The 14,484-nt window shown below is 34.8% G+C and overlaps 1 non-coding gene across 1 annotated transcript; it reads right to left on the bottom strand.

Moving 5' to 3' along the window:
- Positions 1–12,747: 12,747 nt before the first annotated feature.
- On the bottom strand, positions 12,748–12,851 carry LOC113292217. Its single transcript, XR_003331720.1, has one exon. It is a non-coding gene; the product is annotated as a small nucleolar RNA R71 (small nucleolar RNA).
- Between the last annotated feature and the right edge of the window lie 1,633 nt (positions 12,852–14,484).

Genomic DNA, 14,484 nt, shown 5'->3' with positions numbered 1-14,484 from the left:
TTCGTGCTCATAACTTTTGGATGAAGAAGCACATAAAAAGAGAGCACATTTTTAACTTGTGTTTTTTTCTTTGTCAGAAAAATCTGTAACAATTTCTGGATAGCTGCGAATCCATTTTTGTCAAGAAAATTGTTCATATTTATAATGATCTTCCAGAAATAGGTTTTATTTTAAATTTTCGAATTTTAATAAACCTTCCAGCATGAGAAGTTTAGACATAGGAAACAAAATATATTATGTATATATTTTCGGAATTTCCTAAGTATTTTCGGTCCGAAAGTTGTGTATTCTTAAGAGAAACTTTCTGTTGCTTGTGTTGAGAAACCCTGATTAATTCATATTTAAATCCCTGAGCATGCCTCCAATAAATCGCATTTTTACAAAGTTCAATAAGGAGGAAGCTCAAAAGGTTAAGGATTGTCAAGGAATCAATACAGAAAGGAAGAAGACAATCATATCGAAAATCATGTCTGATTATGATTCCAATAGTTCTGCTGGATCTCAAGATGAGTCATGTATGTTGGCTTACAACCTTCAAGATCCAACAAAAACCAAGTGGATACCTTCTGATAGTATGATTGACTATATCCATGGTTTTGAAGAACTAAGAACCAATCTCATAATGAAGGTTCGAAATCAAGATTTTCACAAGGATAGGATTGAGGAAACAAAAGCTGATCCTGCAGACATGAAGGTTCAAGTTGAAAAGCTTGAAAAATAGGAAGTAGTTGCAGACAAGTCTCTCGAGACATGCTTCAAGAGTTTAAACACTCAGTGAACAATAAGAGCACCACTAGGTATTAAGTTATATTTTGTAATGCTTAATCCAAGAAAATTATTATATAAGGTCTATTTTTTAATAAAACTATCAATTATTTATGAATAAAATTATTATTTTATAATTTTTCTTGTGATAGTTTCCGGTTAGATAGCATGTTCTTGAATATCTATATTTTTCTATGTGTTTTCGGTTTATAGGATGTATGATTTCGGTTTTCACAACCTTAATATTCGATCTCATATGATGTGAACCCTTTGGGTTTGTGTGGCTTTTTGATTTAGCAGGATTAAGTTCTATCCCATGTTGGTAGGCTTATCAAAGGATCATAAGGTGTTCCGTTTGAAACTCATATGTAAAAAGTCACAATTGTATTGAATCAATTTGTGTTTACATGAGTTGTGTTTAGCATAAACATATGTGTTTCGGTTTTTTAACTTTTTCTATTGGCACGCATTAGTTAAAATCGATTCAACCTTTCTCTGGTAAAGGATGCTCTTGTTGTTGTTCTTTTGTTCTTGCGAGAGGATGGAAACATACTGGGGGAGAGTTCTAACTTGAACTTGCGCTTAATGATATATCTTTCTGGTGAGAAGAGGATATGGAATCTGAGGTATTAATCGTTTTCTTTTTTAGGAAAATCCGGCTTATATTGCTTATATTTTTCTTTTTCTTAACAAAATTTCGGTCCAATTGATATATATTCCATTTTATGTGTATGGATGTGTGTGTGTGTTTTCCGGTTAAGAAAAATTGTGTCAATTTATTTGACTTATTATTTGGTATCTTCTTTATTGTTTGATATCAAGTGTTTTTGTTTAACGAAAATTTCGGTGCAATTGCGGTGCTATAATGTCTATGTTTGTTTCAATTACTTCCGGTTAAGAAAAATAATGGTGCACGTCAATTTATTTTGGCTTAAAGAAATACGAGATCATTTGTTTAGTTCAATTCGATTCCGGGTAAGAAAAACGAAGTTAATTCTGAACTTAGTTAGACTTATCAAATTGAAGGATTCGGTTATTCAAGTCTAATCGAATGTATTGACAAGAAATACTAGTTAACTAACCTAGTACTTGTCTTGTCTAAAGATAAAGGTCTAAGTTATTGCTTGAATAATTAGAACCTGATGAGAGAAATAAAGTTAATTCTGATCTTTATTTTGGTCTTATCGAAATAAGCGGTAGTTTAACAAGGGAACTAAGGTTCTTAGTCAATTTGTTAAACTATTAGGGAAAATTGCTTCGGGCAATAGTTTTCCTTGATAACATATTAAAACTAAATTACTTGTAGTTTCAGTTTTAATATTGGTTATCTGAAGTGGTATGCGAAACCTTCGTTCTTAACTCTTATAGGTTGTACAAGTCTTTTAGATTTGTAAGATCCTTTCGGTTTGACCTTTATTTGCTCGAACCTTTGTCATTTTGTGACAAAAAGGGGGAAAAATATATGGAGTAAACAAGTGATTTGTAATCACTAAGGAAATGACAATTGTGCTTAAACTTTATATCTAACAAAAGAGTAAAGCATTGATCAAGGGGGAGAAACATATCATGTAGTTGTATTCACTAAGAGGGAGGCTACACAGCGTACCTTATGTGATTTTTGTAGTTATCTTGACTACAAAAGAGTGTTCAGATTGAATATCTACCTATCTTACCTTTAGGGGGAGTATAAGCTTTGTTATTCAGATGTCAACAACGACATTTATTCATTGAATATGTGCAGGTTATTGTTCTACTGAAACTTGGAATCAAGCGTATGTATAATGAATTTTTGTAGTTTGTTTATCCAAGCAAAAAGATTTCAACTCGTATTTCGAGAAATAGATAAGAGAGATAAACTCGGATCGAAATATCAAATGTGTATAATGTAAATGTCTATATAGCTATACGACTTAGTCTCATTAGATAGAACAAAATAGACTTCTGAGTGGTAAATAAGTTTTAGTCTCCACATACTTTTTATTGATGAAGTTCCTCCAAGCTCCTTAGTAGATCTTCGTCTTCAATTGGTGAACGTCGTGAAGTATAAATCTTAACTAAACATTCTATCCTAATCTGAGACATAGTTGTAACTAGACTAGAAATCAAGTATATAGTTTTGATCAACTAAACTTGACAAACAAGCTTGAGATAGCAGCGCTTGCGAGTTCGACTGAGCAGTGCTTTAACAAAGAGTGTTAAACATTGATATGATACAAAGATGATTACATTTTTGTTAATTTATTTATAAATGGTGGATATCACCAGCGTAAGTTTCTTTATCTTTAAGTTTAGCATCTTCATTGTTTGATTTCTATTAGGGAATTCAGTTGAGATAAAGTATTTGGCATTTAAGTGAGATTTACAAGAAAAACCTATGCAATTGAACTTTAAACCTTATTTGGAGTATGATTGACCTTATTACTGATGTGGATGATACTCGGGTTGATGATATGTCAGCCTTCAGACACTTTAGGTATAATTTGGTTTTCTATGTTATGTTTATTGAAATACAGGTAGGTTTATTGGGGTTTTTATAGACCATTCAAGTTATATGTATGCACAAACTGGTGACCTTTTTTTTTTCTCATGAATGGCCTGTTTTGTGGGTATGTATGTTGGATTTTCTGGATTTTGTAGATGTGTACATAGTTGTACACCATTGTCGGTCTCCTAAATATATTGCACGTTTTGTAAGTATAAATGTTAGATTTGCTAGGTTTTGGTATATGTGTACTAGTTGTACACCATTGTCACGTCTCTTTGATATATGACATGTTTTATAGGGAATGAATGTTGGATTTTCTAGGTTTTTGTAAATTTGTACATATGGTACACCATTATCACGTCTCATTGATGTACAATATGTTTTATGGGTATGAATCTTTTATTATCTAGGTTTTTGTAGATGTATACATAGTTGTACACCATTGTCCTTTCTCGTTGATATATGGCTTGTTCTATGGGTATGGATGTTGGAATTTCTAGGTTTTGTAGATGTGTACGTAGTTGTACACCGTTGTCCTGTCTCACTAATATATGGCATGTTCTATGGGTATGGATGTTGGATTTTCTAGGTTTTTGTAAATATCTACATAGTTGTACACCATTGTCCCATCTCATATATTGTCTATTTTGTGTAAGTATTAGAATTGCAATTGTCTAATAAATCACTGTACTGGGATGTTACTAATTTTATGCAGTTATGCCCAAAGGGATTGTGTCTCTTTAAGTTAGTAACTGACTAACTTGTTTACATTAATCATTTTCTTGCTTTATTTCTTGTATGGTTGTTGGTGAAAGGTTAATCACTTCTTTTTCAAGTTGCGAATTCTTATGTTTTATCGTTTTGTCCTTGATGCATGTTAACTGCTAAACCAACCTCTGCAAATCCGGCTATTAATCAACTAGAGCTTGGCGTGGTTGATTTTTTTGCCAGTATGTGTAGACTAGAGTGGCTATTGGCTATCAAGATGTTGGATTTTCTGGATTTTTGCAGATGTGTATGTAGATATATATGGGTACTCTTTTTGTAGATCTCGGAAAAAGCTTTCCGAATATATAAAGTTCGTGAATTTTGGACAAGCGTTTCAAAAGATAAATAGTTTTTAATTAATTTTATATTATTTAAAGTTGCTGACATCATCATAAGTCACTTTGAACTAAACTTTAAATATTTGGACTAAATTGTAAATCAAGAAGGTTATTTTTGTATTTTCCATAGTTTAAGTAACTTTTGTACTAATATGTACCTAGTTAACTCGAGATGGAATAATCCGTACTTTTTGACGCGTTTTTGGGATAAACCGTGTTTTCCCCCAATAGATATGGGTTTGAAACCAGATCATCCCCTGCTTTGCAAAAATAAATAAATAATAATTTTTTTTTAACTTGTCTCCATGAACTATGAGGTGATTGTTTCGAAGAATCAATCCGTTATTTGTGTTATCAATCAATACATCTAGCAAGATGAGATGATTCTCAAGACTGCTGCTACTGGGTTTTCTCAATTCCACGAGAGATTAGTGGTCGTTTTTGCTTGGTACGACAGCACCTATGGTATCATCATCATCTATTTATGTTATGGTTATCAAAAATGTTGATTTAATATTTTATTTCGTATTAAACTTAGAGACATGGTTTTACAGTCAGAACGTACTAGACACTCATTACATGATAATAATCGTATAGTTTTTGATTTCTTAGGTTTTTGTAGAGAAAAGTGGTTTTTGACAATATTCGGATAGTTAGGACTATATCAAACCGAACTTCTATTTTAATAATTTTTTTACTAACTAATTAATTGGTCCCTTGTTTTTCTCCTTTTCTACTAGCTAATCAGAAACTGATTAATTAACTTAACTTTTTCATATGTACTTGTCAGTTGGTGTTTGTTTTTCTCCCGTTTCTTTTTTATCCAATTAAGCCTAGCTACCTAAATCTCCCATAATTTAAGAACTAATTCCGAGACTCGGAAAATTTCTATGCACATAAGTTTGGAGCATGTTATGATTTGGAATAAAACGTTGGTTTCATCTTCATGATTTTAACAGCTTGTAAAAAGACGAGAGTACCCAAATATACCTCAATCTAAAACTTTTCCTACCTATAAGTCCTTTCTCCGAAAGTGATTGTCCATGGACTGAGTCGAAACAATGCAACTAATCGGTTCACACTTCGTGTGATCGTCTATTGATATGAGATCGAGACAATACACCAACGAAGTATGTTTACTTGATAAAAAGGTTCGGACTTAACCAAACACAACGGGATCACTTAACAAGTAAATAGGAATTAACGTTTTGTGTAATTTACTTTAATTATAATAAAATAATTATAATTCGGAAATATAAAGTAAACGACATAACAAGATTTTTTTAACGAGGAAACCGCAACTGCAGAAAAACCCCGGGACCTTGTCCAGAATTGAATAATCTCATGATTAGGCCGCTATACAAAATAACCTAACTTCGTATAGTTGAGACCAAGCAACTAAACCTATAGTTCACCTAGTTCTGTCTGTATTCCCACGCCTCCAACTTATGAATAAGTCACATACTTGGAACAATTCCTTTGGTTCGTATTCCAAACAGTAAAGAAACAACAAATCTGTTTGGTATCAACTCTCTTCAACCAAGTGTTATGAGTCGGACAAAGGCTTTTCTGTTTATCTTAACATAAACTCATTTGTCAGGTCCTTAGATCTATCTTATGTTCAATTACCGAAGTAATCGTTAAGATTTTGCGATCAACACTCTTAATCCAAAGAATTGTGTTGATGCTGATCTACTCAACTAATCAATCCAATTCTATCACAAGGATAAAACCGATTATAGTTGGATCCTGTTTTTGCCGAAACAAGTATTGTGTAAACAAAAGATTATGATCCCACAAATCAGAAATCTTCAATATCTTCTTTGTCTTCGAATCTTCTTAGATCTTCAATAAATACCTGCACACAACAACTTGAATCTCTTGTGATCAATCACGCACAAAACAGAGTCTGTTAATAATGGATTATCACAAGATCGTCTTTAGATATACAAAAAGTATAAAGATCCCTGTCGAAACTCTGAACTAGTTTGAGTGAATCTTATATCAGAAGAGAAGATCCTCAAGCATAAAAAACTAGGTGCAATAAAAGTTCAACCACCGTTAGTCAATCAAATCAATGAAAACAAAATATGAACCGCAATTATCCATTTTCCCACCAACGGTACTAATAGAGATTCTCAATCCCAAAGAACACTTTAAAACGAGCGGCCGTAAGAGATTTTTCCTAATTAGGTTACTCTCCTCTCCGAATAGGCGGCTTCACCGGTAGCAGCACAACAAGAGGTAGTTTGCTGTTACGAAGGATTAGTTTGCTAGAATTTCAAACTTCAAGTATTTATAGACTAGGAAGTTTGGACACCAAGGAATTTCCAAAACCTAAAATATTCTCAAGATATTCATTAAAGAACAAATTCGGTTTCCATAATTCCTGGGAATGCTCTGTCCAAAAATAATGATCGAAATCTCTTGGAAAATCTCTAATTAGTAAATGCACATTACTAATTTTTATTTTCCTAAAAATGAAATTAATAACCTTAATTAAAAGATTCTTAACTTATTTATGTTTCGATCCTGAGATTCTCTTCCCTTAGCTATTAAGGAATAAATTTGAACAATTAAAGATTAATATTCTCAGCACGTGTTCAATGTATGTCGACATCCTTACTTTGTAAGTCCTCTTTCATACTTACAACCTTGAAACCTATTTTCCACACTTCTAAACAAGTTTAGAATTGGTTTATCTGACTTTCAAGAACTATGCGATTGATTAAGAACACTCAATCATAAATCATGGGTATAACGGTTCTACCAAAACAAGTTTCGGTTCTACCTCCATGTGAGTACTGTGATTAGTCACACTAGCTTTCCAAAATTCGATTGACTAGGTACTAGGATCGGTTCCCCACATATATATGGTATCTAAATTATATGTGTTGCACATGTCCATTGGATCGACTCCCCTTTGTATAAAAACGTGTTACACATGTCCATAGGATCGGTTCCCCTTTCTGCTATAAACTTGTTGCACCTCATACAAGGATCGATTCCCATTTATGATGTACTGCACCTCTTACTAGGATCGGTTCCCCTTTACCCAGATTTGGTCAGACATAAAATCACAAACTCGATCATACCATCTCAGGTGATTACTTAAGATCGGTTTCACTAATAAAAGTCATACCAATACATAAGTCAGGCCTTTGTGAATAGTTTTACCAAGAACACAAACAATTCATGAACGATTACACTAATCACACATATTGGTTGTTCACAAGATATGCAATGAATAACAATACCAATAACACCTGGTGATTTCTTTTTCGATTCACAAACCAAGTTCATGAATTTACTTCCTTAGAACATATGTAAAACATTGTTCCCTAGGAAGAAATCCCCACCTCATACCCATACATAATCACAATAGCATTTAAACGATTATGTCGATGTCTTATCTACAAAGTTTAATGGCTAAGCAATAAACCTCGTATTGTATTCCTTAATAATATGTTTATATAGAGTTCAATCATGCTTCGCAGTTTTGTCTTCAATATGCACGACTTGAAAGATACGTTAGGGAATAAAACAGTTCAAGTCAAATATCACTAACCTCAAGTGGAAGGATAATGTTGTCGTTGTAGCTCCTTTCTTCTTCACATCTTCAAGTCTTCGCAATACTTGTAAAATCTCATTTCCTAATACTTTCAAGCTAACCTATACGAAGTTGACTCTAGTACATAATCAAGCGACTCTTAACATGAGTTTTGATTCACTAAAATATGACAACCAAACTTGACATACCAATGCTTGGCGGGTTCAACCGAGCTATGCTCTAACAATCTCCCCATTTGTCAATTTTAGTGACAAAACTCTTACATCATATGGATAAAAAAATTACAATAATTCATTACACATACGCTTGATTCCCGAATTCAACAGCACAGTAATCTGCATACATTCAATCCTTAAAAATGTCGATGATGACATTATAATAACAAAGCTAATACTCCCCCTAAAGTAAGATAGGTAGATTTTCAATCCACACGTCTTTGTTATACCAAGTAATATGATATGTTACTCCCCCTTAGTCTATGCTTTCACTCTTTCGTCAGATAAACGTTTAAGCATCAATGTTCTTTTCCTTAGTGATACCAATCAATATAAAATCAATGCCAGTATCACTTGTTTACTCCATATATTTCTCCCCCTTTTTATCACAAAATGACAAAGAAACAAAAAAATAAAGGACAAACCGAAAAGAATCTTACAAATCTCAAAATAGACTGGCAACCTATAGAGTTAAACACGAGGGTTCCACACACCATTTTCTGATAACCAGTATCAAAACCGAAACTACAAGTAGTTTTATTTTGATATTTTACCAAGGAAACAATTTTCCGAAATAATGTTCCCACTTTAGTTTAGAAAACCAAAAAACAACTAAGCACCTTAGTTCCTTTGCTAAACCGATTGTACAAAAACAATCGCTTATTCGATACGACCAAAATAAAGATAACTCTATTTTTCTCATCAGGTTCTAATTATCCATAAACTTAGACCTTTCAATTTTAAACAAGACAAGTAATAGGTTAGTTAACTAGCATTTCTTGTTAAGACATTCGATTAAACTTGAATAACTGAAACCTCACTTCGATAAGCCTAACTAAGATCAGAATTAACTTAGTTTCTCTTATCCGAAATCGAAGTGGACTAAACAACTCATCCCGTAAACTTTTTCTTTCATTAAGCCATAAATAATTCATACAAACCAAATAAATCAACTTGCATAATTATTCACCTCAACCAGAAGCAATTGAAACAACATAGACATTAAAGCACCGAATTGCACAAAAATTTTGTAAGCCTAAACAATTGATACCACACAGTAAAGCAAGATAACAATAGTTTTTCTTAACCGGAAACAATTGAATCACGCACGCATCCATTCACACATAATGGAATAAACGTCAATTGTACCAAAATTTTGTTAAGCAAAAGCAATAAATATATATGAAATAAACTCAGGCTTTTCTTAAACAGGAAAACAATTAACTAACAACATTGTTACCTCAAATTTCGCATCCACTTCTCCAATATGTTTGCATCTTCGTCCAGGGGGAATTGATATCGAAATATCATCAAGTTGTCATCCTTATGCAAAACAAAAGAATAAAAACAACCAACCTTTACCAGAGAACGGTTGAAAATCGTTTTTAACAATTGCAAGCAAAAGCTGAAAACCGTCGAAACTGATGAGTGCTAAAAAGTGCATATTTCTATATATTTTTCTTGGCATTTAACTCATCTTTTGTGCATTAATTCTACATTTTATCCCATATTCTGTATTTTCATTGTTTTCAAGAATAAATCTTTTTATTAATTAATTTTGCATTTTTAGGTACCAAATAAAGTTTGGATGAATAGCGGAGCAAAAAGAGCAAAGACACGGGAAAAAGCCGGAGGAAACTCTAGCGGAAAAGAAGTGCAGAACGCGGTATGGAAGACTTAAGGATGAAAATGGGCTTAAAATGGAAGAAATTGTTCTTAAAGAAGAAGTGGGCTCAAGATTACCTAAACCCAAACCCATATCCTAAACCCAAAATTCAATACCCAAACCCGTTTTCCTTCTTAACCGCAAGATTGGATCCATTCCATCATCCAACGGTCGCTGCGTCATCGTGCATCAGATTTCGATGCATCTGACCAACACTACAACACCTAACTCCATCTGGAGCCGTCAGCTTCATTGTATCACTTAATCCAACGGTCGCTCAGAGCTTGTTTACATCGTGCCGTTCGATTCAATTAGTAAGTGATTATCCAACGGATCACCTCGCTGCGCATCAACTTCAGATGATTCCGCTCAACACCCTAGCCATCGAACCCTTATACCCCAAAACAAACAGCCCCTAACCCATTTTTCTCTCGAGCTCTTCTTCCCCTTCTTCCCAAAATTTGCAGAGCCTGCAAATCCCTTTCCCCGACCATGGCAGAGCTGCTCTCTTCCTCCACCTCGAGCTTCACCACTTCTACCTTCACCCGACACCCCAGAAACCAAAACCCATCACTCTAAACTCTATCTCTCTCACCTCTATCTCATTCACCCTATGAGATAAATCTAAGAGAGCTAGGGTTTGAGTATCAGTCGACAGGAGCATCAGAGAGTATGGGAAAAGAAGGAGAGGACGAAAAGGAAGCATGGGTCGAGCACAGGGGAGACAAATTCAGAGAATCAGTGAGTTTAATTTCGAATTTAAAAATTAGGGTTTGCAAATTTGAGGGTTGGGTGTAAAAACCCTAATTGGGTGTTCTGATTATAAATAGAAAGGGAAGGTGTAATGTTTTGGATATGCTGGGTTAGCCAGCTTCACTCTTGTAGAGAACTGGACTAGCCAGTTTCTCTTATGTTTCATGTTTACCCTGTTGTGTTTTACTTTCAATTGCATATGTTGTTTTAGTTCAATTCTAGTTTCATGATGTTCTAAATTCAGTTGCTAAGGCTCTGATGAAGCCTAGTGCACTGTTAGATGATGCATTGTTAGGATAGTTTTCTTGATGCCTGTTTTGCTTGAGCAATGGGAAGTAATCAGTGCTCTGGTATGCCTGTGATTGATTGTGCTGTCAAAAGACAGTCAATGCTAGGGGCATATCAGTGAGCAAGCTGATTTTCCTCCCATTCTAACATATGCTCAAGATCTTCAACTCAACCTAGATTGCATTGCTTGATTAGGGCACAAGGTGGATTCAATTGCCTTAGTAACTTCACACAGTTCTGCATCTTTTTCCTTTTCTGTCACTGTTGCTCAATGCCTTTGCCTTAGGCTGCTGCCTTTGTTTCACTACCACTGTTACCTCATTGCTATTCACTGCCTTTGTGCCACAATGCTCACTGTCACCTAGTTACTCTTTGTTTCTTTGCCACTGTTTTACTGTCACTGCTTAGCTTAGGAAACTTCAACTACACACACAAGTCTCTGTGGATCGACCCGTACTTGCACATTTGCCACTTTCGACACCGTGCACTTGCGGTTATCATTTGTAGGTCTTTTTAGAAGCCTACCAAGTTTTTGGCGCCGCTGCCGGGGACTTGGCATTGTGTGGTTGCTGTTTTTCCTTGCTTTCTTTTGCTGCTATTCACTTGCATATCTTGCATTTAGTATAATCATTTAGTGTAAGCATTTATCTCATCATAACTTGCATTCATTACTGCATATTCATCTTTGCATTGCATACTCATTGCATCTTGCTGTCCTGATTGCATATCATATTTGCATATTAGTCATCTTTACATTCTTGCAGTCAATCTTGCATTACAGTTCTTGTTCACTGCCTTTCTTTGCTGTCCTTGACATTTTTGTTGAGTGACCAGGTACTGTGACCTTGCTGTGAGGCTGAGAACAAACCTCTGGTGCTGTTGTGCTGCTGTGAAGCCCAAATAGAGCTGCTGCTGCCAAGCCTGCAACATTGCCCCTGTTCAGCTACTGCTTGTGGTGCTGCTGAACTTGTGGTGCTGCTGTTGCTGCTGAGCTGCTTCTCCTGCTGCTGCTCCTGGTCCTGCTGCTGTGCCTCAGCTGTTGCTGCTGTGCAAAGGCAAGCTGCTGCTACCTCCTGCTGGTCCTGCTGCTGCTGTGATCCAAAGCCCAACTGGGCTTTTGCAACCAAACTGAGCAGCTGGGCTGTGCTTAAGCAAGTAAGCCTAAACCCATTAAGAGAACCCAACCTGTGGGCTTCCATTTTTAATTTGTGGGCTTGTAATAATTTTTGTTTTTCTTTATTTTTTATTGGGCTTGTAATAATTTTCTTTTTCTTCTTTTTCTTTCTTTATGGGTTTGTAATTATTATTGTTGTTTTTATTTTCTTTTATGGGTTGTGCTAATTTATGCTAGGCTAAGTGTAAAAAAATAAAAAAAAAAAAAAAAAAAAAAAAAAAAAAAAAAAAAAAAAATTTGCTCCTTATTTCAAAAACCAAAATTTTCCCAAAAATCCAAACCCATTAAAACCAAATATTTTTCCCAAAAATCCAAACCCATTAAAACCAAATAGTGGGCTTTGTGTCTTTTCAATATGGGCCAACCTAGTGCTCTCCATGAATACATGTATCCCACAATAAAAATTCCATTATCATGTATTGTATTACCTCAAACCAATACCCCTTTTAAAATAAATGCAAGCATGATACAAATACTTCCTATATTTCGAGGGTTCGATTCTGAGAACCCCTATACTCATGTAAGAGAGTTTGAACAAATTTGTCGGACTATGCAACCTGATCATATGTCCGAAGACTCTCTGAAATTGCGTTTGTTTACATTTTCTCTAAAGGAAAGGGCCAAAACATGGTTTTACGGTTTGAGACCACAATCAATCACCACTTGGGAACAACTCACTAATCAATTTTTCCAAAGATTTTTTCCACATCATAGGACCATCGCTATTCGTCAAAATATCAATTGTTTTGTCCAGTTGGATGAGGAAACTGTTTTTGACTATTTTGAACGTTTTAATGATTTGTTGAGCGAATGTCCACACCATGGATTTGAGAAGTGGAGACTTGTCGCTATCCTCTATGAGGGACTAGACTTTAAATCTCGAGCCATGGTTGAGTGTATGTGTAATGGTGAATTTCTTGATAAAACTGTGGATGATGCATGGAAATTTTTAGCTGAGATTGCAGAGAAAACCCGTCACTGGGAGTCCATTAGGGAAACTGAGACACTGTCACATGATATTGGTGGTAATGAATTGAACTTTGGAAATAGCATGTCTAGTCCTTCTCATGTGTATGATATTGAATATGAACCTAATCTAGAGGAACATGAGTTGACTAATGACACCACAACTGCTAATAGGGACAAGTATGCATATTACTATGATGATGATGATGATGATGTTATGTTAGAAGAACATGTCTATGCTGAAAATGTTATGGAACCTTTGGGTTCAAATACATTAGGCTTCTCTGCCTCGACCTTCATGAATGATGTTTCTTCTAGTATTCCATATACATGTGATGTTGATACTGATTTTGAGCATGTGCATCTGTCCTATGAAGATGACTTAGGTAATATAGAATCTTCTGTTGACACTAATATGCATGAAAATATAATTGTTGTGTCTGATTCTCTACCTGGGTCACGTTGTGATGTTTCCACTGATTTGCCGATGCATGAGAATAATTCTTCTGATGATGTTGATGATTCTGATTTGTGTGAGCATGGTAAGCATGTTGTGACACGTGTAGAAGACTTAGGAGATGTTGATGTGATTAGTAATGATGTGCCTATCGTCCTACATAAGTCACAATCTGATGGCCTTCCACCCAACCTAGATTTGGTTTGTACCCATATTGTCAAACCGACTTTTCTGAGAGTCCCTAATCTAGGATTGGAACTGTGTGCTTCCCAAGTCCTCTTGGACTATTTTGCATCTAAGTATAATACTTTGAGGACCACAGTTGGAATTAGCATGTTTGCCGTCCCTAGCACAGTTCATTTCGAGCTAGACCTTGTGCATGATGAACCCCCAAAACTGCGATTTTGTTTCAAAATTATTCTTCTTAAAATCCAGGTTTGGGGGTAGCTCATTTTGTTTCACAGCTTCACTTGCATGCCTATCATATTATTATTGTGTGAAGCTGTTGAAACCTCTACACTTTGTCTTTTGGGTTGATCCTCAACTCTTTAGATTGTTAGTGTATGGTGAATTTTTGTATATAATCCAGTAGATAAAATTTCTTAAAAACCTTTTTGTTCCTTTTGTATATATTTTGCTAATCCAATATGATCTCGGCTGACATATGTTGGATTCTTGCCTTGAATAACGGAGTTCTAATATTGCTTTCGCCGAAATCGGGTATTCTCTTTCCTTTTTCTCTACTCAACATGATCCTCTTCATATGTTGTATTATAATTTTGTTCATATTTTGAAACATTGAGGACAATGTTTAGTTTAGGTTTGGGGGTGAAAAGTAGATACTTTGATAATATGCCATAATTGAAAACAAAACTCCTTTTTGAAAAAATTGAAAAAAAAAAAAAAATGAAAAAATCAAAAAAAAAAAAATTGAAAAAAAAAAAAAAAACATAAAAATGGAGCTCATTTACCTTGAAATGTTGACTCTTGTGCAAATATGTAATTATTAGGAGTCTTAGTCTAGATATTTAGGCACCC

Source organism: Papaver somniferum, chromosome 6, assembly GCF_003573695.1.
Source record: "Papaver somniferum cultivar HN1 chromosome 6, ASM357369v1, whole genome shotgun sequence".
Taxonomy (NCBI): domain Eukaryota; kingdom Viridiplantae; phylum Streptophyta; class Magnoliopsida; order Ranunculales; family Papaveraceae; genus Papaver; species Papaver somniferum.
The sequence above is the reverse complement of the archived record's forward strand: the minus strand, read 5'-3'. Positions and strand labels throughout refer to the sequence as shown.